The sequence below is a fragment of the Ambystoma mexicanum genome, chromosome 5p (assembly GCF_040938575.1).
Source record: "Ambystoma mexicanum isolate Mex_15411 chromosome 5p, UKY_AmexF1_1, whole genome shotgun sequence".
Lineage (NCBI taxonomy): Eukaryota > Metazoa > Chordata > Amphibia > Caudata > Ambystomatidae > Ambystoma > Ambystoma mexicanum.
In genome coordinates this window covers 642,344,068-642,371,905 of record NC_090930.1, presented here as the reverse complement: position 1 = coordinate 642,371,905, position 27,838 = coordinate 642,344,068, and positions in this window count along the sequence as shown.

Sequence of the window (27,838 nt, the reverse complement as noted above, 5' to 3'; positions counted from 1 at the left end):
ACGTAGTCCACGAGGAAGTCCAGTTCCTGCTTACAGAAAGGCTTCTTCCTCGACGTGCAGGAGGTCGTGGCTGTGTGTGGGGTCCCAGCCTGTGCTGCAGATGCAACCTTCCTCCTCTTGGACTGTGGCGCAGACCCTGGCTGGCTAATGCCGCCCTGACCAGTATGGCCAGTGGGTTGGGTGGATTGAGCCGAGGGAGTGGCAGGTGGAGGGATGACCAAAGGCCTGACTTGTGTCAGTGGCAGCTGGGTGCCCACTAATGGACCCTGCGCAGCAACATCAGCTGTGGCAGGGTCATTGACCGCAACGGTCCTGGTTGGCAGACTCACAACCGGGGTGCTGTTGGGTGCATCTGCCCCTGCACTTGCCAACACCCGGCTGTTCGGGGCAGCAGATGACATGACTGCCCCAGGGACACGTGTCTTGGTCTGAGCAGCCCGGCCTGCCCCAATGGTTTCCCCCCTGGCCTGTTGGAGATCTACCAAGGGCTCTTCAAGTGCCAACGCAGCCTGCGCTGGCAGACCCTGAGCCTGGGTGGCGGTGTCCACAACTGCACCTGCAGCTACCGCTACCCTTGGGCCCGTGGCAGTCGATGTAACGGACTGCCGGGTCATACGGGTGCCAGTGCCAGATGCAGGAGCTGCATCCCCCTGAACCACAGGGGGTGGTGGCATGGCTGCACCGACACATGGCACAACATTGTGCTCAAGTGGCGCACCCCTGCCTCTTCCCCCTCTGTGGCTGCCCTGGACACCCTGGAGTCCCCCTACTCCCTGGTCACCACGGCCACGTCCCCGACCACGCCCGCCACGAGGAGGACGCCCAGCTGAGGCGCCCCTCACCTTTGGTAGCCTCCCTACCATGGCACAGATGTTATAGTGCTGGCACAGATGGAGTGGTGCCAATGGGAGGTGTACAGCACAATTGACCTGGGCAATTGGGGTGAAGGGGGTGGGAAGCAAGATGTTAACAGCCCCCCTGCACCTGCAAGGCTGTATGTGACCCCGGTGATGTGTTGACGGGTCACGCAACGCTCAGGCACCCCAAAACTGCAGTAAAACCGTGCACGCAACCCTGCAGCCTACGTGCGTGGATTAAACCTCCCGCAGTACGCGGTGGCACCCAGTAACACGTATAACGCGTACGCGTGGGACACGCAGGCTACGATGACATCGAAAATGGGTGCGATACACAGGGGCACCCGCAGTGGGAAAAGGAGCGTTTGCGACTCACCGTCTGACTAGCGCGATGCAGAAAAACACGCGTAGCCAATACCCCCGCCAAAAGAAGAGATACGTCCTTGAGAGCTGTGAAGTAGATGGCGCGCGAAACAACTGGAAGCAGCAACACACGTCGGTCTCCACGATAGGCACGTACAGCGAACTGCTGGGCCCGCTCACCTTTAACCCGTGCTGAGGGAAAACGCACGCGCGCGTCAAGTCACATGCGGACGTGCACTTTTTCACGTTTGATTACGCGCATTACACGCGGACGTGCAGTTTTTCACGCGCGCACGCTTATGCATGGGCCCTTTCCTCCTATTACACGCGGACGTGCAGTTTTTCACGCGCGCTTACGCGCATTACACGCAGCGTGCAGATTTTTCACGTGCCTACTCACTCCGTATGAAGCTGGCCACGCGAAAACGCACGGAAGACCACGCTCCTGCCCAGAAGGACACTTCACTGGCCCCCAGTGCCCCAAGCAGCCTCCCACATGCCATCTGCTGCTGCCTGCCTGCCTGCCTGCTGCCACCGTGCCCTGCCATTTGGTGCCTGCACATCAGCCATCTGCAGGGGTCCAGTTGCTGTGTCCACCCCTGCTGGTACAGAAGAGTCCCGACTCAAATGACATCGCTCCACAGCCCAGCCCCAGGACCCAGTTGGTCACCCACTCCTGCCCCTGGGGTTGCCATGTGGAGCACAACCACATCTGACACCAGTTGCAACCCCCGGCCAGAGGGGCAGAGGGGCAGAGGGGCACCAGCTTCACTGCCACCGAAGTTGGTGTCCTGGTGGAGCAAGTCCTGGGGCAGTATGATGCCCTCTTCGGATCGTCCCGCGCCAAGAGGGAAGGACGGGAGAGGAAGCGGAGGGGGTGGCAACCCGCACCATCCAGAAGGTCAAGAAGCGCTGGGAGGACTTGAGGTCAAGGACCCTCATGAAGGCCCGGCGCCTTGTGGAGGGGGGCCGGGGCCGCATGAGTTCCATCCAGTTGAGGGTCCTGGAACGCATACACCCAGCGCTCCACGCCCAGGTCCTTGAGAGGGAGACCCGTCTGGAGTTGAGCGGTAAGTGGCCAAGCATTGCTGTGTGAGACAGGGCATGTTGCAGTGTGCTGGTTGTCTGATACCTGCCTGTATGTGTGACATAGGCCATGTACGCATGTATGTGTGCAGGGACATCATGGTAATGCATGTGCGACCTGTAATGTGTGAACCGCATGGTTGTTGCATGTGTTTGAATGTGACATGGGGAGCCCTGTGCAGATTGCACACATGACAGCATGGAAGTCTCTGTTCCTGGACATGGGTGGGGGCCTGGTGGAGGCTGCCCCTGGTGGCTGGGGGGTGGTGGTGCTGGGAGACATGGGTGGGGGCCTGGTGGAGGATGCCCCTGGTGGCTGGGGGGGGGGTGGTGCTGGGAGACATGGGTGGGGGCCTGGTGGAGGGTGCCCCTCGTGGCTGGGGGGTGGGGGTGCTGGGAGACATGGGTGGGGGCCTGGTGGAGGATGCCCCTGGTGGCTGGGGGGTGGGGGTGCTGGGAGACATGGGTGGGGGCCTGGTGGAGGCTGCCCCTGGTGGCTGGGGGGTGGGGGTGCTGGGAGACATGGGTGGGGGCCTGGTGGAGGGTGCCCCTGGTGGCTGGGGGGGTGGGGGTGGTGGGAGACATGAGTCAGACATGGGTGGGGGCCTGGTGGAGGCTGCCCCTGGTGGCTGGGGGGTGGTGGTGCTGTGAGATGTGTGGGGGCCTGGTGGAGGCTGGCCCTGGTGGCTGGGGGGTGGGGGTGCTGGGAGACATGAGTCGGACATGGGTGGGGGCCTGGTGGAGGCTGCCCCTGGTGGCTGGGGGGTGGGGGTGCTGGGAGACATGAGTCGGACATGGGTGGGGGCCTGGTGGAGGCTGCCCCTGGTGGCTGGTGACTGGGGGTGGTGGGAGACATGGGTGGGGGCCTGGTGGAGGCTGCCCCTGCACTGCTGGGGGGTGGGGGTGCAGGGGGACATGAGTGGGGGCCTGCTGGGGGGTGGGGGTACAAGGGGACATGTGGCTTGGCTGGGGGGCATGCCCATGGTGGATGGGCTGCCTGCGGGACATGACCAGGGGTGCAGGGTAGTCCCCTGTGGTGTGGGCTGCCTGCAGAGGTCGTGGAGGGGGTAGAGGGGAGACCTGGGAGGACCCACACTGGCAATTCACCTCTTCAACTTCCCGCACACCTACGTAATACACTGCCCCACTCGCACAGGCCCAATCGCGTGTAGAATTTCTCGCGCACCCCTGAAATCCACGTACCCAGGCCAATCGCGTGTAGATTTTCTCGCGCACCCCTGTAATACACGTACCCAGGCTAATCGCGTGTAGAATTTCTCGCGCACCCCTGAAATCCACGTACCCAGGCCAATCGCGTGTAGATTTTCTCGCGCACCCCTGAAATCCACGTACCCAGGCCAATCGCGTGTAGAATTTCTCGCGCACCCCTGAAATCCACGTACCCAGGCCAATCGCGTGTAGAATTTCTCGCGCACCCCTGAAATCCACGTACCCAGGCCAATCGCGTGTAGATTTTCTCGCGCACCCCTGAAATCCACGTACCCAGGCCAATCGCGTGTAGAATTTCTCGCGCACCCCTGAAATCCACGTAGCCAGGCCAATCGCGTGTAGAATTTCTCGCGCACCCCTGAAATCCACGTACCCAGGCCAATCGCGTGTAGAATTTCTCGCGCACCCCTGAAATCCACGTACCCAGGCCAATCGCGTGTAGATTTTCTCGCGCACCCCTGTAATACACGTACCCAGGCTAATCGCGTGTAGAATTTCTCGCGCACCCCTGAAATCCACGTACCCAGGCCAATCGCGTGTAGATTTTCTCGCGCACCCCTGAAATCCACGTACCCAGGCCAATCGCGTGTAGAATTTCTCGCGCACCCCTGAAATCCACGTACCCAGGCCAATCGCGTGTAGAATTTCTCGCGCACCCCTGAAATCCACGTACCCAGGCCAATCGCGTGTAGATTTTCTCGCGCACCCCTGAAATCCACGTACCCAGGCCAATCGCGTGTAGAATTTCTCGCGCACCCCTGAAATCCACGTAGCCAGGCCAATCGCGTGTAGAATTTCTCGCGCACCCCTGAAATCCACGTACCCAGGCCAATCGCGTGTAGAATTTCTCGCGCACCCCTGAAATCCACGTACCCAGGCCAATCGCGTGTAGATTTTCTCGCGCACCCCTGTAATACACGTACCCAGGCTAATCGCGTGTAGAATTTCTCGCGCACCCCTGAAATCCACGTACCCAGGCCAATCGCGTGTAGATTTTCTCGCGCACCCCTGAAATCCACGTACCCAGGCCAATCGCGTGTAGATTTTCTCGCGCACCCCTGTAATACACGTACCCAGGCTAATCGCGTGTAGAATTTCTCGCGCACCCCTGTAATACACGTACCCAGGCCAATCGCGTGTAGAATTTCTCGCGCACCCCTGAAATCCACGTACCCAGGCCAATCGCGTGTAGATTTTCTCGCGCACCCCTGTAATACACGTACCCAGGCTAATCGCGTGTAGAATTTCTAGCGCACCCCTGAAATCCACGTACCCAGGCCAATCGCGTGTAGATTTTCTCGCGCACCCCTGTAATACACGTACCCAGGCTAATCGCGTGTAGAATTTCTCGCGCACCCCTGAAATCCACGTACCCAGGCCAATCGCGTGTAGAATTTCTCGCGCACCCCTGAAATCCACGTACCCAGGCCAATCGCGTGTAGATTTTCTCGCGCACCCCTGAAATCCACGTACCCAGGCCAATCGCGTGTAGATTTTCTCGCGCACCCCTGTAATACACGTACCCAGGCTAATCGCGTGTAGAATTTCTCGCGCACCCCTGAAATCCACGTACCCAGGCCAATCGCGTGTAGATTTTCTCGCGCACCCCTGTAATACACGTACCCAGGCCTATCGCGTGTGGGGACTCCCGCACACCCCTGAAATACACGCTCCCCGCACTGCGTTTGCTGCTGCCCTTTGCGCTGGATTGGGGATTTTGATGGCTTTTGCTGGTCGCTGCGCCACTCTGCGCCACGGCTGGTTGTGGATGTTGGAATCCATGAATACGCTGTGCGCCTGAATGTGTTTCGGCGCACGCGGCTGGCGCAGCCTACCGCACGCGCACACTGTGCGCCAGCCGCGTGCGCCACTTGTGCGCCGAATTCTATGAATTGGCCCCTAAATAGTTTAGAAAAATCAATCTCAAACACAGCAGGCTTAGAAAAGATATTAAAATTACTGTAAATTGCAGAGTAATGCTTAAACGTAACCTCTATGTGGACCAAGGACTAGTTAATGGAGCACTGGATACAGTTGTTGGCTTTCAAACATACCCACGTGACAGCAAAATTCAATTAGTCAATATACTCTTTGACAAACTTTCAGAAGTAAAAAGGATAGGACGCTCAACAGCTTGATTCCTTCTCTTCAAAGACATGTATGTACGCAGAGAACAATTTTCTCTGACTCTTGCATACGCAGTCACAATTCATAAATCACAAGGTCTAACCCTAGACAAAGCAATGATAGATATTGGTAACACAGTCTTTAAAGAAGGCATGAGCTAAGTAGCACTATCACGCTTACGTACACTTGACGGTCTATTTCTAATCAACTTTGATGCAAGTAAAGTAAACGCTGGTATTCCGTGCATTTTAGAATACAATAGACTTCGCTCACTATACACCCCCATCTACACACATATTTTGTTCCACAAAAAGTAAAGCGTTATAAAAGAAAAATAAATCAAACAGAAATGCAATAGGATGTCACTGCAAATCCTCCAAAGAGGGTAAAAGAAAGTAATACTTCATCAAGTACCACAAGCAAACAAGAATCAATTAGGGAAAGTAAACCAGGTACTTCTTCAAAGAAGGAAGACACACTCCAAAAAAAGCAGTCAGATACAGAACTACCTGGTCCCTTTAAACTCTCAAATATAGTGTAGCAATGAATATTCTATTTCAATTACCACCAATTGTTGACAACATTTACTTACACAGTACAGACCCATTGTGTATGCAAATGTTAGTACTTTACAGAAATGCAGCAAACAATCCTGACAACACATATAGTGTTTATGGAATAAGACAACAATTGGACTACTGTGCTGGAATGGTGAAATTCACTATAAACTCACAGGAAGATCCACAAGAATTTCTAATGTACTTACTACAAGTACTGGAAAACAAAAACATACCTATAAATGAAATCTTCCAGATTTCATACATGTGGAAACATACATGCACTCTCTGCAACAATGTGACAGAAGAACAAATCCCCAATGAACGCTTCGTATATATATCAACACCTAGTTGTGAATCCATTCCATTTCAGCAACTTGTACAAAATGCAAACCATGGTAGATTATGTTCTACCTGCAATTCAGATACTCGCTCCACGTTAGTAATACAAACACATAGTAAATACGTAATAATAATGCTTCTAATTTACAATGCAGATGGTACCAAAAACAACTGCAAGCTGACTGGATTCACACATGGTCAAATATCACTTGGTAAGAAAACCTTCACAACAATAGGTATAATCTACCACGCAGGAGCCACAACCAATTCAGGGCACTACACTGCATATATAAAAAAGAAATGTGGATGTTTCAATGTAATGATAGTACCATAACTTTAAAGCAGAGATCACCAGCAAATCTTACAAACGCTTATTTAATGTTCTTAAAACCAAAATTTATTAACTAAACTGTACTTAAACAGTAACAAAAATTCTATTAAAAAACTATAAACTGTTAAAATATGCTAACATCTATCTAACTGCCCGAAGATTCTACAACAAGTAAACAGATAAATGAATACCACTAAATTATATCATAAAATAGCCAGTTAGAATACGCCAATTGTTATCTAACTGTCCCAAAATGTAACAATATCCAAACAGATAAATCAATACCACTAAAATACATAAAACAATAGACAGAATACGGCAATTGGTATCTAACTGTCCAAAAATTTAACAATATCCAAACAGATAAATCAATACCACTAAAATATATCAAAAAATAGGCAGCTAGAATACACCTACTAGTATCTAACTGCTCCAAAATTGTATAATATCCAAACAAATAAATAATATGTTACTGCTCCAAAAAAGTGCAACAACCCAATGTATAAAGCATTAGCCAGAAGCAACAAGTGAACACTGAAAACAAACAAACAAATAAACTGTAGCATAACAGAAAAAGGTTTTTTTTTTAATCCAACATGGATTTTTTTTCTCCCACAGACCCAATGATTTTAGCAACGAACACAGAAACTGAGCAAATTGCACAGTACTTTGTAATCTACTAAATATGAGGGTAAAAAAAAAATGTTGATTATACAATGTAATAAGTCATTACAAGATACTAATACTATTTTCTTTTATCACAGAAATTAACAAGAAATACATGTACTCCAGTTACTAAACCAAAAAGTAAGTATATTATACACCCTATGCCATGGCCACAACCATTGCAGCCTACAACACCCATAATAACTTATAACTTTGTTCCTTATAAATTTGTTTTTGACCCAAAGTTATAAGTAACTATAAGTGTTATATGCTGCGGTGGTTGTGGCCAGAGCATAGAGTGTTGGGTGCATGACCAAATGGTTTGGTCCAGGGGGGGCAAAGTTATAGGGGGGTCCCAAAACTTTTGTTTTTTCCAATGGACATAATGGGAAAAAACTTTGCGCACGCCTACAGCCCAAATCGCTGGACGGATTTACACCAAATTTGCGGCAGGAGCGGGGGCTTGGTCCCGAAAGTGTGCTTTTGCAAATTTGGTGCAAATCTGTCCAGTAGTTTTTTTTAAAATGACCAAAATGTAAGGCAAAAAATTAGTGATATCTTCGCTTCGCGAACGGACTTCCCGGTTCGCTCCGCGGACAGTGCCCTGATTGGCCGGGCGGCTTGTGTGATGTCCGCGGACATGCAACGTGTTCGCTGATTGAACGACGTGGTGCGTGAAGCGCGTCAGATTATCTGTGGCACCCGCCATCTTGCATTTGTGGACGACCGCGGACAGCACGGTGAAACTTAAATTGTATTTAGTGGAGTGAGTTGGTGTGTAAGAGTGTTTGGGGAGGGTGGGGGAGTCTGAGATAGGTTCAATGTTCTGTTTTTTTTAAGTGCTAGACACTTTTGTTGTGTTTGATCTGTCTGCGGACAACACGGCTGTTCTGAAATGTTCTATATAAACTAAATGGTGGGGTGTTCTGAGGACAGAGTATGTGTCCGTTTTGCTAAAATTGAGCTAAGAAAACTCGCGGTATCCTTAAATGTTCGTATATAAACAAAATCGGGGTGTCCTGAGGACGCTGTCCGTATTGTACTCTTTCAAGTTGAATGTGTTCTAAGAACACTAGCGGTGTCCTGAAATGCTCTGATTACTTACCGGTAATCTTCATTACTCGTAGTCCTACTCTTCCTCGTCACCATACTGACGACCCTCCTCACCCTCCCTGCGGGGAAGGCCCCATGCTCCGGCTTGGTAATATGAAACTGAGTGATGTGGATGTGGGGGAGGAGTTATAGGAATTTAAAGAAATAGAAGAAGGTCTTGTGTCGGAGGCAGGGGCCTCATGAAGTAAGTACTGGGATGAGGAAGAGTGGACGTGGAGGTAATGTTTGCAATTAAACAAAATGGGGGTGGTCTGGGAACGCTGTTCGTATTGTTCGTTGTCAGGTTGAAAGTGTTCTAACAACCCTCCTTATGTCCGTTGACATTACAATTTCCTATGGCCCTTACCTGACTTTTTGTCCACTAAACAAACGATAAATCAGGCTGCTGTGTGCCGACATTATGTGATAATCCTATCACTTGCCCCATCGACCTGGCTGACCTGCTTTTGCGACACTAAATCATATCTCCCGCCCCTAAGCTTGACATTATCAAAGCATTCATATTCCCCATCTCTCTCCATGACGTTAAGGGGTGCGTAGCCAAACGCGCCCAGTCGTCTCCAGTCCTACGCGACTTTACACAGAATCCGGAAAACAACACAGATCATCTCACAACACAGCGTGCCACAATTCGGAAAATATGAAACTGTGATTTAAAAGCAAACAGCAAGATTGTACATTTCGTAAAGTACTTTTATTTGACATCAAATGTTTAGAGAATATTCAGCGATTTGCATTTCTCTTTGCTGTCGATCCGCAAAAGTTCATCTTGAGTCACGCGCTGTTCCTTTGTGGTACACAGGATGTTGGTTTATGATAAAAGAAGCACTATGGTCGCACTGATAATCGGAAGGCTGTTTTAACAATGAGGCATTAGACCACCATAATGGTTGGTATGTTGCTTCTAGCCGCTAGTACCGCGTAAGGGCATATTGGTACTTGGCGATTGTCCCATAAGATGGTGAGGGTCATGAAGTTGTTTAGAAGAAGCTGTACCTGGCAGTTGAAGAATCCGTCAGCCGGGGTCTGAAAATCGTGGCATTCACAGTAGGGAACGATGTACCTGTTTTAAAAACATAAATTAGTCTCACGAGCCGATCTTCATTAAAAATATTCATTTTATTTATTAGGGCGTTTTAAAAGCATAAATTAGTCTCACGAGCCGATCTTCATTAAAAATATTCATTTTATTTATTAGTGTGTGAAACTATTTGCTAGCGAGGATAGTGCAACGGAGTATGTTCACTTATTCCCACTAACCTACCCTCTCTCCTCTGACTTTTTCAGAGCCGTCTGAGCACCAGGGGACCGCTTCGGCGGTGATAGTGCGCGGTACAAAACAATATTCCACATTGAACGAACAAGTACAACTTAGCCGGGTTTAACGCCACGCTATTGTTATTATATTCCGGTATAAAATAATCTAAAGGGTTACTTACATTATATTGACATTTTCATTGTCTATGCGTAATGCAGTCCCTAAATACGACTCTGTCTGTGCCAATGATCTTTCTCATAGTGATATAATATATAAAAGTGGTTTAGTTTCAGAAATGTCATCTTTATTGTCTCTTACGTTTTTGCACGCCTCCTTCAAAAGTAGTCTTTTGGAACGATCCCTGTCTGTCAAGGTCAAAAAACAATAGAACCTTATAGTGCGAGTCGTGGGCCACTCTGGCCAACGAGCAAAACATGGAAGCAGCTGACCTTCACTGTGAACGAGCATACATTCTTACTTTGCAACATTCTGTGTAAAGCCATCCCTGAGAAATTGCTTTTTACACTCCATCTTTGTATATTGTCTGTGTGCTAATGAAAAAAGTTTGTTAAAGGGAGTTTATGGTTAAGTTGTGCTACTAAAAACCTATGAAATCCAGTAAAAAAAACTTTGTTAACGGGACGTTATGGTTAAGTTGCGCTACTAAAAACCTATGAAATTCAGTAAAATAACTTTAACGGGATGTTATTGTTAAGTTCCGCAACTGAAAACCTATGAAATTCAGTGAAAAAACTTTGTTAAAGGGACGTTATGGTTAGGTTGTGCTAGTAAAAACCTATGAAATTCAGTAAAAAACTTTATTAACGGGACATTATGGTTAAGTTGCGCAACTAAAAACCTATGAAATTCAGTGAAAATACTTTGTTAAAGGGACGTTATGGTTCCAAGTAAAACCGAAAAACCCCTGAAATTCGCCAGTTATGGTAAGCTAAGCAACCATAACTCGCGCCACCACCGTGCACTGCTAAGCCTAACACCCAGGACATCAAAGATGACATCACAAATGTCATTGATGACATCGCTGATGGCATCACATGTGCATTTACCTTTCATGAAAAGTCTGTACAAGGGATTCTTAGTGTAATGTTAATAAAAAAAGTGTCACGGATTATTGGAATAAATATCAAGTAATAATCGGTGCATTAAGCTATGCATTGATATAAATAGCATTCTATTATTAACTTCAATCTAGTATACTAAGGTACTCATGTAGAAACATAGGCATTGTGTGCAGCATACATGATGGAGGTGCAATATTCATAAGCTTGCCATGTTGAATAGTGAAATGATAACTGTTTCCATAGTACAGTTTTGCGTACAGTGAAACGTGTGATAAGTAGGTAATAAAACCCACTTACTACATAATTGCATTATTATAGACAAATCACAAAGAGACAATACCAGATACAAATATGAATATATACAAGGGAATTGAAGTAAGAAAAAGAAACAGCAATAGTAGCAGAAAGTGTTCATAACCTAACTGATTACCTTTATGCAGAGAACTGATTGCTCTGTTTCAAAGCTGTTACTTACCCTATCTATATATATCACATGATGTGTCTGGATCCTAAGGAAAATAGTGTGAGTACAACATATAAAAATTTGTGCATATACAGGGAAAGTACAGTAATAAAAAAACCTCAAAACTATCAGAAAGTGCTGATAACTCTACTGATAATTTTAATGCACAAAAAGGATTGCTGTCTTTCAAGGTTGTGTCTTTCCCTATGTATATGTTTCATATGATATGAGTGGACCATAAGGGAATTATAGTAAGAACATACTTGAAGGATAAGTCTACAAATATAGTACACTTACAATGTTTAGTTCCTGACTGTTACTGAAGAAAATCATGTGGACTAGATATGTCAGGAAAGGAAAAAAGGGGGCGTCAGACATGTGATGTCATCAGTGATGTCATCAATGACATTCGTGATGTCATCTTTGATGTCCTGGGTGTTAGGCTTAGCAGTGCACGATGGTGACGCGAGTTATGGTTGCTTAGCTTACCATAACTGGCGAATTTCAGGGTTTTTTCGGATTTACTTGGAACCATAACGTCCCTTTAACAAACAGGGTAATTCATAGAATTTCGCACAAAAGTGGCGCACACGGCTGGCGCACAGTGTGCGCGTGCGAATGTCTGCGCCAGCCGCTTGCGCTAAAATCGATTTCCGCGCACAGCGTATTCATGAATTTTAGCCTCCAAAACCAGCCGTGGCACAGAGTGCCGCAGCGACCCTGCAGCAGGGCCAGTTACGCCCCCAAGAACGCCCTCGCGCAAGGAAAAGCAATCAAAATTCCCAATTCAGCGCAAAGGGCTGCGCTAACCTTGGACCAGTATACAGGGCTGCTAAACAGCAAACGCCGAGCGGGGAATGTGTATTACTGGGGTGCGCGGGAAGTTCCACATGCGATTTCAGCTGGGTACGTGTATTTCTGGGGTGCGTGGAAGTTTAACACGCAATTTCAGCAGGGTACATGTATTACTGGGGTGCGCGGGAAGTTCCACACGCATTTCAGCAGGGTACATGTATTTCTGGGTTGCGGGGAAGATTAACACACGATTTCAGCAGGGTACGTGTATTACTGGGGTGCGCGGGAAGTTCCACACGCGATTTCAGCAGGGTACGTGTATTTCTGAGGTGCGGGGAAGTTTAACACGCAATTTCAGCAGGGTACATGTATTACTGGGGTGCGCGGGAAGTTCCACACGCGATTTCAGCAGGGTACATGTATTTCTGGGGTGCGGGGAAGTTTAACACGCGATTTCAGCAGTGTACATGTATTACTGGGGTGCGCGGGAAGTTCCACACACGATTTCAGCAGGGTAAGTGTATTTCTGGGGTGCAGGGAAGTTTAACACGCAATTTCAGCAGAGTACGTGTATTACTGGGGTGCGTGGGAAGTTCTGCATGCGATTTCAGCAGGGTATGTGTATTTCTGGGGTGCGGGGAAGTTTAACACGCAATTTCAGCAGGGTACGTGTATAACTGGGGTGTGCGGGAAGTTCCAAAAGCGATTTCAGCAGGGTACGTGTATTTCTGGGGTGCGGGGAAATTTAACACGCAATTTCAGCAGGGTACGTGTATTACTGGGGTGTGTGGGAAGTTCCACACGTGATTTCAGCAGCGTACGTGTATTACTGGGGTGCGCTGGAAGTTTAACACGCAATTCCAGCAGGGTACGTGTATTATTGGGGTGCGTGGGAAGTTTCACACGCGATAGGCCCTGTGCGAGTGTGGTACGTGTATTTTGGGGGTGCAGGGGAGTCCTACACGTGAATTACAGGTGTTGCTCCTCCCAGGTGTTCCCTCTACACCCTCCATGGCCCCTGCAGGGGGCCCACACCACAGGGGACTACCCTGAACCCCTGGTCATGTCCCACAGGCAGCCCATCCACCATGGGCATGCCCCCCTAGCCAAGCCACATGTCACCTTGCACTAGTGATCACCAACGCATTATCCCCTTACACCCCCACCCCCTCCAGCAGTGCAGGGCACCTGCCAGCAGGCCCCCACTCATGTCCCACTCATGTCCCCTTGCACCACCCCCCCAAGACGTGCAGGGCACCTGCCAGCAGGCCCCCACTCATGTCTCCCAGCACCCCCACCCCCCAGCAGTCAGGGGCACATGCCAGCAGGCCCCCACTCATGTCCCACTCATGTCCCCTTGCACCCCCACCCCCCAAGCAGTGCAGGGCACCTGCCAGCAGGCACCCACTCATGTCCCCTTGCACACCCACCCCCCAGCAGTGCGGGGCACCTGCCAGCAGGCCCCCATTCATGTCACCTTGCACACCCAGCCCCCAGCAGTGCGGAGCACCTGCCAGCAGGCCCCCACTCATGTCCCACTCATGTCCCCCTGTACCCCCACCCCCCAAGCAGTGCATGGCACCTGCCAGCAGGCACCCACTCATGTCCCCTTGCACACCCACCCCCCAGCAGTGCAGGGCGCAGGCCAGCAGGCCCCGACACATGTCCCCCAGCCAACACGTCATCACAATCTAGATCCCTGGCCCTTATGGCCAGCCTCCACATGCCAAAGACCCACCCAAGTATTGCATCCACCCACATAGAAATGCCAATTACATGATACAAACCCAATGGCAAGTATGTAAATGAACACATGTCCGTCACACAGAAACAATGGGTGCAAGTGAATGTCAAAACCCATGTCATGACATGCATGAAACCAATGAGATAATACCACAAATGGAAGTATAAAAAAATATATATTAAAGATAACATGAACGTAAATCAAATTAAACACACAACAATGGGAATAACAAAAGAAATGGTCCATGTCCGATAAATAATGAAAATCAAGAATACATAAGCAAAAGAAATACAAAAAGAAATGTTGTCCAAAGTCACAGTCCAAAAAATCAAATCCAAGGGAAAATAAAAAGTAAAAACCATTGCTCCATGGTGAACACAAAAAAAATATTAAAAAAGATGAATCCAATGTAGAACTATGTACAATTGAAGAGTCCATGAGCCCAGTTTAAGAAATTAAACCTTCCAAAAACTACTACCTAATAAAAAAACTATATACAAAAATGTGGTGCATTGTCCAAGCGGTCCAAAATAAAGAGAAAATGAAAGGAAACCTAATACTAACTAATTAACTATTTACAAGGGCAGCGGGCAAGTCCAACGGCTCACTTGTTGATGTCCCGGGCCAGGGCATCATCGAACTCCTGCTCGATGTCCCGGAGGCGGTCCTCTTCCATGGCCCAGAGGGTTTGCAGGGATGATGACATCTGGATCTCCAGGTCCCTGCGAATGGCCTCGAGGCACTCGGCCCGTCTCAGGGCCCTACGCATGGAGTTCTCCACCCTGACCATCGTGAGCTATGCCTCTTCCGCCCGCTGCCGCTCCGCATGTATCGCATGGCCCAACCGCTGCCACACGGAAGACACTTCCCGTCCAGGGTCCTCCTGCCCTCCAGACGATGCCTGCCCCTCCGTTGATGAAGGCCCCGAGCCATCATGGCTCCCACCTTGTTGCTGCTGCTGCTGTGCCGCTGCCTGTGCCCTGGCTCCTGCTGCCTGCACATCCTCCTCCAGCTGGGGTGCAGTTGTTGAGGTGGCCACTCCTGCTGGACGTCCGACTCCCGACTGTGGCAGGGATGTGTCCTCTACCAGACTGGCCGCAGGGTCAGATGCAGCTCCACAGGGCACCCAGGTGACACATGGGTGGGAAGATGGCACGGACGACGTCTGGCACATAGGGGGTTCAGTTGAGGAGGGGGTCGGAACAAGGTCCAAAAAACGGAGGAATCCGGCCCTGGTGAGCTGTCCCAATGGGTCAACGCGGTCATCGAGCCATGCGAGAAGACGTGCAGTCTCCTCATGAAAAGACTGCAGGTCAGCTCGCATGGCACGTTGACGTAACGCCACCCCACCCAGGACAGGCTCAATCCGGTGCCGGATAGCCACATCCGCAGGGAGAGGAAGGCCAGCTGGTGTAAGCTGATCCCCTCCCTGAGAACGGGTCTGGACGTAGGTATCCCTGCTGGTGCAAGATGATGCAGTCACAGGATCAGGGACAGGATTACACACAGGCACCTCCGCGGCGGCCTGTGCTGCCTCCTGTCCCTGCCCCTGTACTGCACCACTAGCACCAGTGGAATCCCCACCTCCAGGCCCCAACTCTGTCCCTTGCACGGCCTCCTCCTCCACCAAACCCCCCACCAACCTGGGTGACTCTGTGCCATCTTCCTCCGTCGGGCCCTGTGGGGTCTCAGCTGCCCCTTCGGCTGCCGAGGAGTCCAACTCCAACCTCCGCCTCTTGGACCTCCCCTCGGCAGCTGCGACCTGGGATGTGGCACTGGACTCCTCATCCCCGATGAGATGACAACCTGGGAGGGGAGACGGGCCTTGCGTCTCCGGCTGGCGGTGCGATCCCTGCCGCTGTGCTCCACAGCACCCTCTCCGCCCTCTTCATCAGTCGACGCTGCAGACAGGGAGAGATAGGACACAGGCATCAGGGCACTGTACAATGGACTCATACACACATGACAGTTTCACACGAGTGTCATTGTCAAACTTCAGACATGGCATCACAATCCCCAACACACATGTCATTTTAAATCACACACATGAGCCATTCCACAGCCATATCGCAACAGCCAGCGCCATCCATACACATACAACAGCATGAGCAGGCAAAGGTGAGCCAGACATCACATGAGATACAGGGAGTGCACTAGACATGCACACACGCCACCACACTTACATGCATGTGTACACCTCGACCAAGTGTTGCAGTGGTGAGATCGGCATCCATGTCACATCTGGCAATCAGTCTTCTACATATCAGTCTCACATGCATCCATGTTGCATGACAGTTACACACTTGTCAGATACACATACATGCACATGTACACAGTGCAGATACATGCAGCTAGAACCAACATCCATGTGTGACACCACGACCTTGACAACTGACATACACAGTCATTCAAACATGTGTGCTCACACATCTGCATTTGGCCTGCATGCTTACCCACAAATACACCATCCATGTGTCTCACACAAGAAAGGGCTCGCATGTGTCAGCCTCACGGCCCTGTACATACACATCCATACATGGCCCTACAAAACCACATGTGCAACCTGCACACTACTGGCACACCGCCACACGCACAGCTTCCAATCACTATGCATGTACACTTACCGCTCAAATCCAGACGGGTCTGCCTCTCAAGGACCTGGACGTGGAGCGATGGACATATGCGTTCCAGGACCCTCATTTGGTCTTCCAACAGGTGGCCCCGGCGCCCCTTAGCATCCGTTGCCTTCAAGAGGTGCCGAGCCTTGTTGAGGGTCCTGGACCTGAAGTCCTCCCAGCGCTTCTTGACATGATGGAATTCACGGACTGCCACACCCTCCGCGTTGATGGCAGTCACGATGTCCGTCCAGATCCTGGTCCGTCCTTCCTTGTCGGCGCGCAACCTTCCGAAGAGGGCATCATACTGCCCCAGGTATTGCTCCACCAGGACACCAACTTCGGTGGCAGTGAAGCTGGTGGCCCTCTGCCTCTCTGGCTGGGGGTTGCCAGTGGTCTCAGATGGTGGTGTGCCCGACATGGCAACCCCAGAGGCAGGAGTGGGTGGGCAACTGGGTCCTGGGGCTGGGCTGTGGAGCGATGGAATCCCAGTCGGGAGTCTTCGGTTCCAGCAGGGGTGGTCACAGCAACAGCACCCTTGGCTGACCTGCAGGCAGCAAATGGCAGGGCACGTGGGCAGCAGGTAATCAGGCAGCAGCAGATGGCAGGTGGGAGCGTGCTCGGGGCTCTGGGGGGCAGTAATTCGGTCTTCTGAGCAGGAGCGTGGTCTTCCGCGTGTGAACGCGTGGCCAGCTTGATACGGAGTGATTTGGCACGTGAAAATCGGGCACGTCAGCGTGTAATTCGAGGAAAGGCCCTTAGCGTGTAAGCGCGTCAGCGCACGTGCGTGTTTTCATTGGACCAAAGGCCCTTAGCGTGTAAGCGCGTCTGTGACGCGCACGGGTGTTTCCCTCATAGCACGTGATGACAGAGCACACGTGGAAAAGCTGCACGTCCGAGTGTCAGCGCGTGTAATTGGAGGAAAGGGCGCGTACACGCGTAAGTGACGTGTACATGTGGGCCGGTTTAAAAGGTACATGTAGGACGCCATTTCCTTGTACGTACTTTTTGTGGAGAGCGAGTGGGTGGATTCTGTACTTCTTGTCGGTTCACACGCGATTACTTCACAGTGTTTCAAGTTCGTACTCCCTGTAACCTCTGACAGCTTCCATTTTTCTACTTTTTTTGGGCCTGTTTCCTCAAACAGTGTTCACTTCTCCTTTTGTCCTGTCTCCTCATACAGCGTACAATTCTTCTTTTGGCGGGGGTGTTGCCAATGCGCACACATGCTTATTTTTCACGTTCTTTTTCCAGGCAGACGGTGACTTCCGCACGTACTTAGCAACTGTGCTTGCCCTGTGTGTCGCGTACCCCTTCAGAGGTCATTGTAGGCTGCGTGTATTACGTGTACGCTCATTTTTGTGTTTCTGGGTGCCACAGCATAGTGCGGGTTCATTTTTCCACGCACGTGGTCTACGAGGGGTTGCGTGCAGGTTTATTTTTGTTTTTGGGCTGCCTGTGCGTTGCATGACCCGTCATCTTCCCCCAGGGGTCACAGACAGCCTTGTTAGAGCACTAGGGTACGAATTCCATTTAGTACCCTACCCCTTTGACCCCCAATTGCCTATCAAAATAGTTTACTGCTCCTCCCATACGCACAACAACATCTGTGCCATGGTTGGGAGGTGACCAAGCAATAAGGGAGGCAAAGGTGGCCTACCTTCAAAAGGTGGACGTGGTGGGCGCGGTAAGGGACGTGGCCAGGATTTGCAAGGTGCCCGTAGACCCCCATGTGTGGAGGACCAATCAGCGACACCCATGCCCCCCCCATGGTTGAGGGAAACGTGGCTGAGACCATCCCATCTCAGCCCCTGTTGGACCAGTCCATTGTGGCACCTGACCTGGCACAGGATGACTCCCTGGCTGACTTCCAGGTCATCAAGTCTAGGCCACGCGTGGCGGTGCAAGTTGTCAACAAGGCACGTGGATCTGGGGCAGCTATGTCATCTGCTGCCCCAAGTATGCAGGGTGGTGAGGCTGCAGGGGCAGCTGCACCTCCATCCGCGCCAGCTCTGACTCTCCCAGCCAGGACAGTGTCGGTCCTGGTACATCACACTGATGTTCCCCCTGCCAACATCACACTACAGACAATGCCTGCACCAAGTCCTATGGTCAATGTGCATTCGCACACTCCAACAACCCAGTCCACCGGTGATTCTGCCCCTACTGACCAGAGTGGCGTTAGCCACTCTGGCTCCGCTCCACCTTCTAAAAAGAGGAATAAGGGTGCTCTGGCACGACAGGCTGAGACCCCAGGCACGGCTACACACTCCGGCACGTCAAGGAAGCCTTGCTTTAATGACGCAGAGCTTAATGCACTTGTGAGCTATGTGTTGCAACATAGCCACGAAATGGTAGTGACTGCAGGGTCCAAGACCACACCTGGTCAACGTAAGGCACACTGGCAGACCATCGCCAACGACATAAGTGCCCTTGGATTTGTGAGGCGCTCAGCTGATGATTGCTACAAGCGATGGAACGACCTGAAACGCAGAGCAAAGGACAAGGTGGCCTCAAGTCATGCCGCTACTCTGGTGACTGAACATGAGTCTGTTGCTGGGACCTTCGTCACAGAGGAACAGAGGGACAGATCCGAGGTGTGGGAGAACTACCCGGTTATGAAACATTGTCCGGTGAGTGCCCATGCGTGTGTGTGTAATGCATGTGTATGTTGTTTAGGTGACGGGTTCTGATTGAGTGGCAGGTGAGGGTGTGTGTGACTGAGTAGTATGGGTCACCCATGTGCTTCATCCAAAACATTCTGCGGCCTTGAATTTGGGTGTGACACTATCCCTTCTGCCCACAGTAGTAATTTAGCACAACATTACGGCAGTTGCCCTTGAGGTGGCATCATGCAACAACATTGTTTGTATTTTTCAGTGTTCTTTCAGGCTGATTGTTTCAATTCTCCCACTTTTGCAACACATTCCTCAGCCCTATTGTGACATATGTGACATGCTTCTGTCAGTGAAGAACCCCACATAGGCCCACATGTGTCACCTTGGTAGTTGAAAGATTTGACCATTCAGGCTGAATGAGTATTGTCCTGATCACATGATGTTTTTGGGCCTGTTTGAATGTGGAACATGCTAGTTGTTTCCTGTCGTGTTGAAGTGCACAACCATTGATGTGTACATGGCCCTACAATCACTGTATTTTTGTAAACTGGATGTGTTGCAGTGTGTGGCACATGGCGTATCTTTTCACACTATGTGACATTTTTCATCTCTTCATGTCCATCTCATATGGATGGGTGGCAGTACTCATTCACTGACATATGGATGTACTTGTGGAATGTACCATGGCTATGGTACATGCCATCTGTGTGATGGCATGTGTCATTTATGTGTATAGGACATGCCACTCACAGGCCAATGTGTGATGGCAGTGCTACCTAGCATGCAGCAAATGTGTTGCTCTTCCATCTTGGTGTCATCAGTGTCAGACTTTTGCCTCCCCTTCCAACTCTGTGACAGTGCATGGAGGGTTATAGTCATGTGGGACATGTGTAAATCATGTACTGGTTCTGTAGCTTGTCCGGCCTATTTGTGTGCTATGGTGCTAATGCCTGTTTCCATTTTTTGTCTTTCATGTTTTTGCAGGGGATGACGCACTTGATGATGGTGAGGTTGATGAGATGGTGGAAACCCAGGAGGAACCTGAGGCACAACCGGCCACCAGTGGGGGACGTGGTGTGGTGGTGGGAGAGAACCCACTCTTGCTGCAGACGATACTGTCAAGGGGTTTCCCGGGTGCACCTCCCCAGACCTCTATTCAGGTGTTGATTCGGATGATGAGACCTATGTGGCGTTGCAGGTAAGTGTTTCTGGAAGGGGTTCTGTTCTGTCCAACCCACCTGCACCAGGGGTAGAACCCTCTATGGGGATGTCAGTGTTGGTTAGTCAGCCTTTGGCGGTTATGGGTGCAGGGTCACACTCCACAACATCTGATCCTGTTCCTGGGCCAGCAGATCAGAGGGGGAATGCAGTCCTGCAGCCTCAGGCAGTGCCGGCACAGCAAGGCGCAGATCGCCTTTCCCCAAACAGGTGTGGTGCCCGCCGACGCGGTGGCCGTACGCCACCAGGCAATACCGCCTAGGAACAATCCATTTACGATATGGCAACCCAACAGGAAGCATCAGTTGAGATGATGGCTCAAGCAATGGAGAGGGTGGCCACTTCCATTGTCCCCCCTGAAAGGCAGATGGAGCTACTACAGCAGGCAGCAGACTCCATTTGCCAATCACACAGGGAGGACATGTTGGCGTCCAACAGGGACAGACGGGGGGCACTGGAGACTCTATGCCAATCGATTTCAATAGAGTCCCAGGGCCACAGGGAAGCCCTGAGCATAGAACTCCATCACCTCAGGGAGACTCTTGATGACCTTGAGACTTCCACTAACTTGAGGACTAAACAGCAGCTGGAGCAGCTTACACGTTCGCTCTCAGCTGAGATGCAGGCAACTCGGGAGGAGATCCGGGCATCACGTCAGGTGCTGCATGGGGATCTCCGCACTATAATCCTCCAGAAAGAGACCTTCCACACCCGCATGCTTGCTGCCATGGAGGACCATACCAGGGCTTTGCGTGGGCTGCCTCCCATAGCACCACCACCTCCTGTTGCAGCAGCATAGGGTGTTCAGAGCGACAGCAGCAGTTCTCCCACATTGGCATAGCCGTGCAGGTCATGAGCCCATGGAGGTGTTTTTTTTCCCAACATATACACTAAGGCGGCTGTTGGTGAGCACCCTGTCCTCGGGCCTCCTGGGTGCCCCCCCCAGCCCCCACATGGCCATTTTTGATTTTTGATTTTTGCTTTTTTGATTTTTGATTTTTGATTATTTTTTGACAGTGTGTTGCCTGGTGTGGCTCCCGTGGGCATCCACTGTATTCCGGCTGGGCACATGCAGGCTTGTCCTGAGTTTGGGATCGATGCTTGGGTTCGTGAGACATACACCACTCCTCCTTCCGTTTCCATGGGCTTGCAAAGGGTGTGACCAAGTGACAGTGATGTACACAGTGATGTTGGTCTCCCATGAGCTGTGTGGGCAGTCTGTAGTCAATACTGTGTAGACATTCCTTGTGTATATTGTAGTTGTATTGTACACTGTATGTTGGAATTATGTATGCTTCTGCTTCCATGTCTCCCTCTGAATTTGCAGGTTCATTCCTCATGTCTTCACAAGGCCGCCTACTTTGGAGATGGAGTTCATGTTGTATGCAGTACATAGACACGTTTTGAAGCCTGCAAGACTAAAGTTGGAAGGGGGCGATGTCGTGGCATATTCAGGTTGTAAGACTACGACTACTTTAACTTAGTACTGTCATTTTTTTAGTTATGTTTGAGCTTGTGTAGCTGCATTGTATTGTTGGTAAGTATTTGGTCATGTGTTGTTAGTTCAACATTACTGGGAGCATATTGTTTGTGGCCAGGTTCCATTAGGGACACTGTACTTTGTGACACTTGTGTCAGGTTTTCGGGATTGCTTTGTTTGGTCTCACATAGCATGACATGCCATGGTGTGTTGGGTGGTGGTGCTGAGGAGGGGTTGGGTGACATGGCACTGTTCTCATGTTGTATTTTGCAAGGGGGTAATGCATTTAGCAGCATATGTGTCTTTTGATGACACAGCATTTGTGGTGTTTCTGTAGGTAGGTATGCACACATTGTGACACTTCCAGGTGACCAATCTCAGGCTGGTATGGTAGTGACAGTTGACTGTCCCTTGAGTCATCATCATTGATTGTCAGATGGTATGTGCCAGGGCTGTGTGCACTCCACAGGGGTGTGATTCTAAGTGAAGTAATTAGCCACCAGCTGCGTTCGGGCTGCCTCACCCCGTGCCCTTTCCCCTCCCATGCGTAGTGGGTGTGCATGTGGTTGGGGATGTGGGGACACCACCATGTCCACTGGCAGGCCCCGGCATGTTGCAACGTTGTGCAGGACACATGCTGCCACTATGATCCTGCACACTACTGGGGGAACGTATAACAGCTGCCTGCCAGAACGGTCAAGGGAGCGTAAGCGTGACTTGAGCACTCCGAATGTGCGCTCCACTATGCCCCGGGTTGCAATATGAGCTGTGTTGTATCTTACCTCGGGTGGCGTGGTGGGGTTCCGAAGTGGCGTCATCATGTGGGTGTTCAGAGGGTACTCACTGTCCTCTAGGGAGGTGGTGATGGGTATCATTAGTAGGGTTGTGACATTACTCAGTATCTGGCATGCATGCGTGTGCTGTGGCATTTATACTCACCAAGCAGCCATGTATCGCCATGCCGCCCAGCTTCTATGTCCCTGTTTAGGGTTAACATTCTGTAAATGAAACTGTCATGGGTGGACCCTCGATCGTTGGCATATACTGAGGTGATGATTCCCTTGGCATCACATACTACCTGGACGTTGATGGAATGCCAATGCTTGCGGTTTCTATAGATGTGCTCTGATGCCCTGGGGGGACATAGAGCCACATGGGTGCAATCAATGGCACCTAGGACTTTGGGGAATTGTGCCACCCGTAGAAATCCTGGACGGCAGCCTGCCTTTCTGCAGGTGTCCTGGGCAGGTATATGTGCCTGCGGACTGATGGGCATGCAGTCATGATGGCCAAGACCTGGTGTAGGCAACGTGACTGTGTGAGCTGTGACACCCCCCCCACTATGGCACTTGTCCGCTGAAATGATCCGGTGGCCAAAAAGTGCAGTACATTGAGGACCTTCTCCAGGGGGCTGAGTGCTTGGGAGCAGAGGGTGGGTGATGTGAGGTCATCCTCCCACTCACTGACCAGGTTGAGTATTATGTGAGGTGGAAACCTGTACCTCCCATACACCTGGTCATCAGGCATGCCAAAAAGGCTGGTTCTGGGTGTGAAAATTCTGGGCCTGACTATCGTCCTCCTTCTGCGGTATCCCACGACCACTGCTGCTAGGAACGGTATGTTCATCCTGGCGTCTGAGCTTGCTTGTCCACGTACGCCTGCTTCCTGCTGGGGTACCTATTTCTGGATTAGCGTGTCTTTTTTGGCACGTGCGTGTGGGCGTTCCGCGCATTTGCCTCCTATACTTCCCCGCCCACTCCAGTAATACACGTACCCCGCTCGCCCAGGCCCAATCGCGTGTAAAACTTCCCGCGTGCCCCTGAATTACACATACCCCGCTCACCCAGGCACAATCGCATGTAAAACTTCCCGCGAGCCCCTGAATTACACGTACCCCGCTCACCCAGGCACAATCGTGTGTAAAACTTCCCGCGAGCCCCTGAAGTACACATACCCCGCTCGCCCAGGCACAATCGCGTGTAAAACTTCCCGCAAGCCCCTGAATTACACGTACCCCGCTCACCCAGGCACAATCGCGTGAAAAACTTCCCGCGAGCCCCTGAAGTACACGTACCCCGCTCACCCAGGCACAATCGCGTGTAAAGCTTCCCGTGAGCCCCTGAAGTACACATACCCCGCTCGCCCAGCCACAATCGCGTGTGAAACTTCCTGCGCACCCCCACAATACACGCTATTTTTGATACATCTGGTGTCTGTGTTTGTTGCATACCCCTTTGCACGTCATTTGTCCTAGAGGGCCACAGTATGGGACACTGATCAGAGCTGTATATACAGGCTTTTTGTTAGTGCAGGGACGCTACCGCCTGCCTCCGTGTGGCGGACATGTGTTGATGCACATAGTTGACTTTTGGTTTGTGTCATGAGATCGCTATTTCACTGCTGGGGGTGGCGGTGCAAGGGGACATGAGTGGGACATGAGTGGGAGCCTGCTGGCAGGTGCCCTGCACTGCTGTGGGGTGGGGGTGCAATGGGACATGAGTGGGACATGAGTGGGGGCTTGCTGGCAGGTGCCCTGCACTGCTGGGGGTGGGGGTGCAATGGAACATGAGTGGGACATGAGTGGGGGCTTGCTGGCAGGTGCCCTGCACTGCTGGGGGTGGGGGTGCATTGGGACATGAGTGGGACATGAGTGGGGGCCTGATGGCAGGTGCACTGCACTGCTGGGGGGTGGGGGTGCAAGGGGACATGAGTGGGACATGAGTGGGGGCCTCTTGGCAGGTGCCCTCCACTGCTGGGGGCTGGGGGTGCAAGGGGACATGAGTGGGGGCCTGCTTGCAGGTGCCCTGCACTGCTGGGGGTGGGGGTGCAAGAGGACATGAGTGGGGACTGCTGGCAGGTGCCCTGCACTGCTGGAGGGTGGGGGTGCAAGGGGACATCAGTGGGGGCCTGCTGGCAGGTGCCCCTCAGTGCTGGGGGGTGGGGGTGCAAGGGGACATGAGTGGAACATGAGTGGGGGCCTGTTGGCAGGTGCCCTGTACTGCTGGGGGGTGGCGGTGCAATGGGACATGTGTGGGACATAGGTGGGGGCATGTTTGCAGGTGCCCTGCACTGCTGGGGGGTGGGGGTGCAAGGGGACATGAGTGGGGGCCTGCTGGCATGTGCCCCTCAGTGCTGGGGGGTGGGGGTGCAATGGTACATGAGTGGGGGCCTGTTGGCAGGTGCCCTGCACTGCTGGGGGATGGGGGTGCAAGGGGACATGGGTGGGGGCCTGCTGGCATGTGCCCCTCAGTGCTCGGGGTGGGGGTGCAATGGGACATGAGTGGGGGCCTGTTGGCAGGTGCACTGCACTGCTGGGGGGTGGGGGTGCAATGGGACATGAATGGGACATGAGTGGGGGCCTGATGGCAGGTGCCCTGCACTGCTGGGGGGTGGGGGTGGAAGGGGACATGAGTGGGACATGAGTGGGGGCCTCTTGGCAGGTGCCCTCCACTGCTGGGGGGTGGGGGTGCAAGGGGACATGAGTGGGGGCCTGCTTGCAGGTGCCCTGCACTGCTGGGGGTGGGGGTGCAAGAGGACATGAGTGGGGGCCTGCTGGCAGGTGCCCTGCACTGCTGGAGGGTGGGGGTGCAAGGGGACATGAGTGGGGGCCTGCTGGCAGGTGCCCCTCAGTGCTGGGGGTGGGGGTGCAAGGGGACATGAGTGGGACATGAGTGGGGGCCTGTTGGCAGGTGCCCTGTACTGCTGGGGGGTGGCGGTGCAATGGGACATGTGTGGGACATAGGTGGGGCATGTTTGCAGGTGCCCTGCACTGCTGGGGGGTGGGGGTGCAAGGGGACATGAGTGGGGGCCTGCTGGCATGTGCCCCTCAGTGCTGGGGGGTGGGGGTGCAATGGGACATAAGTGGGGGCCTGTTGGCAGGTGCCCTGCACTGCTGGGGGATGGGGGTGCAAGGGGACATGAGTGGGGGCCTGCTGGCAGGTGCCCCTCAGTGCTGGGGGTGGGGGTGCAAGGGGACATGAGTGGGACATGAGTGGGGGCCTGTTGGCAGGTGCCCTGTACTGCTGGGGGGGTGGCGGTGCAATGGGACATGTGTGGGACATAGGTGGGGCATGTTTGCAGGTGCCCTGCACTGCTGGGGGGTGGGGGTGCAAGGGGACATGAGTGGGGGCCTGCTGGCATGTGCCCCTCAGTGCTGGGGGGTGGGGGTGCAATGGGACATGAGTGGGGACCTGTTGGCAGGTGCCCTGCACTGCTGGGGGGTGGGGGTGCAATGGGACATGAGTGGAACATGAGTGGGTGTTAGGCAGAAACCTGTGCAGTTCCCTCTGGGACCACTGCAAAAAGTTTAAGTCTACAGGAGTTAGCAGTAAACCCAATTGGTAGCAGTCTGTACCACCCAGATTTACCTGGTAGCTGTGGCTGAGCAGTCAGACTTCTCTCAAGATGAGTTAGGCTGTATGTGGAGTATACAAGATAGGGCAGTTTACACAGTAGAACAAGCAGACACGGATCAGAGCTTGGGTGTAAAGATATATAATTATTTATTTAAAAACACATCTATGAAAAACACACTGGCACTAATACGGCAAACAACTTCAATCACAATTAATATATGTATATCAATCCCCTCACAATATTTCGACAAGTTTAGGTTCAACGCCACCACTTATTTGCAGACAGAGGTGAATACGTTAACCTAGATGGCACTCTAATATTCGTTAGAACGGGAGAGAAAAGACAGGGTATGAAACCAACTCGGTACCAACATTTTTACGAAGCAAATGCAAGGCAAGCAAGGCAGGGTCTACTGTAGATCACAAAGTTCAGAGGCCAGGCCCACTCGGAGAGAGGCAAGGCGATATGTCCCAAAAGTATCACAGTGGAAACGCACTTCAAGTCTTTGTAGCAAAATGTCACAGAAAGGTTGGACCAGTTTTAGAACAAAAGTTAAGAAGGTCTGGAGGCGACCCAATGGAAAGGTAAGGATTTAAGACACCTCACGCTAACCGTCACAAGGGAAGCCAGGCGGGCACAGTACCTTGTAAGTGAAGAGACAGCTCCGGCGGGGGCATTTGTTCCTGGTGGTGGATGCAAGTCGGGGCTTTGCCAAGAGATGAGATGATCTCGTCGTCGAAGGAAAGTTGAAGATTGTTGCGCCACCAGGGAAGAGACCAGCCGCGGAGTGCTCCATCACAAGGCACCACCTTTTGGTCGCGGTATGGGCTAGTGGCTATCCGGTTGCCGGGGTGCTCAGCACGGGCAATTCGACCACTATGCCCTGGAAGCGAAGAAAAAGCAAAGGGACTGGTTGTTCCCACCAGTCAGGGGGAGAAGACTCTCCAGCGGGGAGATCTCCTCTGTCGTTGGGAACTGGTGAATCGGTTCAGCAGGGCTCCACCGGAGGTGTCGTCGTTGCAGGTCGGCTCAGCTTTACCCTCGTCGGATTCTTAGGTCCTGTGGCGACTTCTGAAGATCAAGTTCCAAAAGCCCTGCTTTTTTGCAGCAAACCCCCATTCATTCAGCCTAGCTGTCAATCAAAACACGCTAAGTGGAGAGCGGGGTGGCTCACCACTTGGGCCATTCACACCAGAGTGCGACTTGAGTTGGCAAGGCAACTCAGTCCAGGGTGCCTAAACCCCCTCCCACACCCCCTGTGGTACCCAGACAGAATGGCACCACTCTGGAGAGCTTCTGTGCAGAAGCCCGCCAAAAGTGGAACAAAGGGCTCAACCTTTGGTTCGGAGTTACAGAGGTAAACACAGACGCGATTTCAAAAACCGAGTTCTGGCAGAAAATACCGACCGGTAGATTTATTTAAGACAAATAAACCGGCGGTATGTTAGAGACTAACGTGAAAAAAGTATTAGCCTCCAACAATGGGAAGAATCCCATAGAGTTATATCTGGGGTCGAATATAACAAGTAGTTTCCAC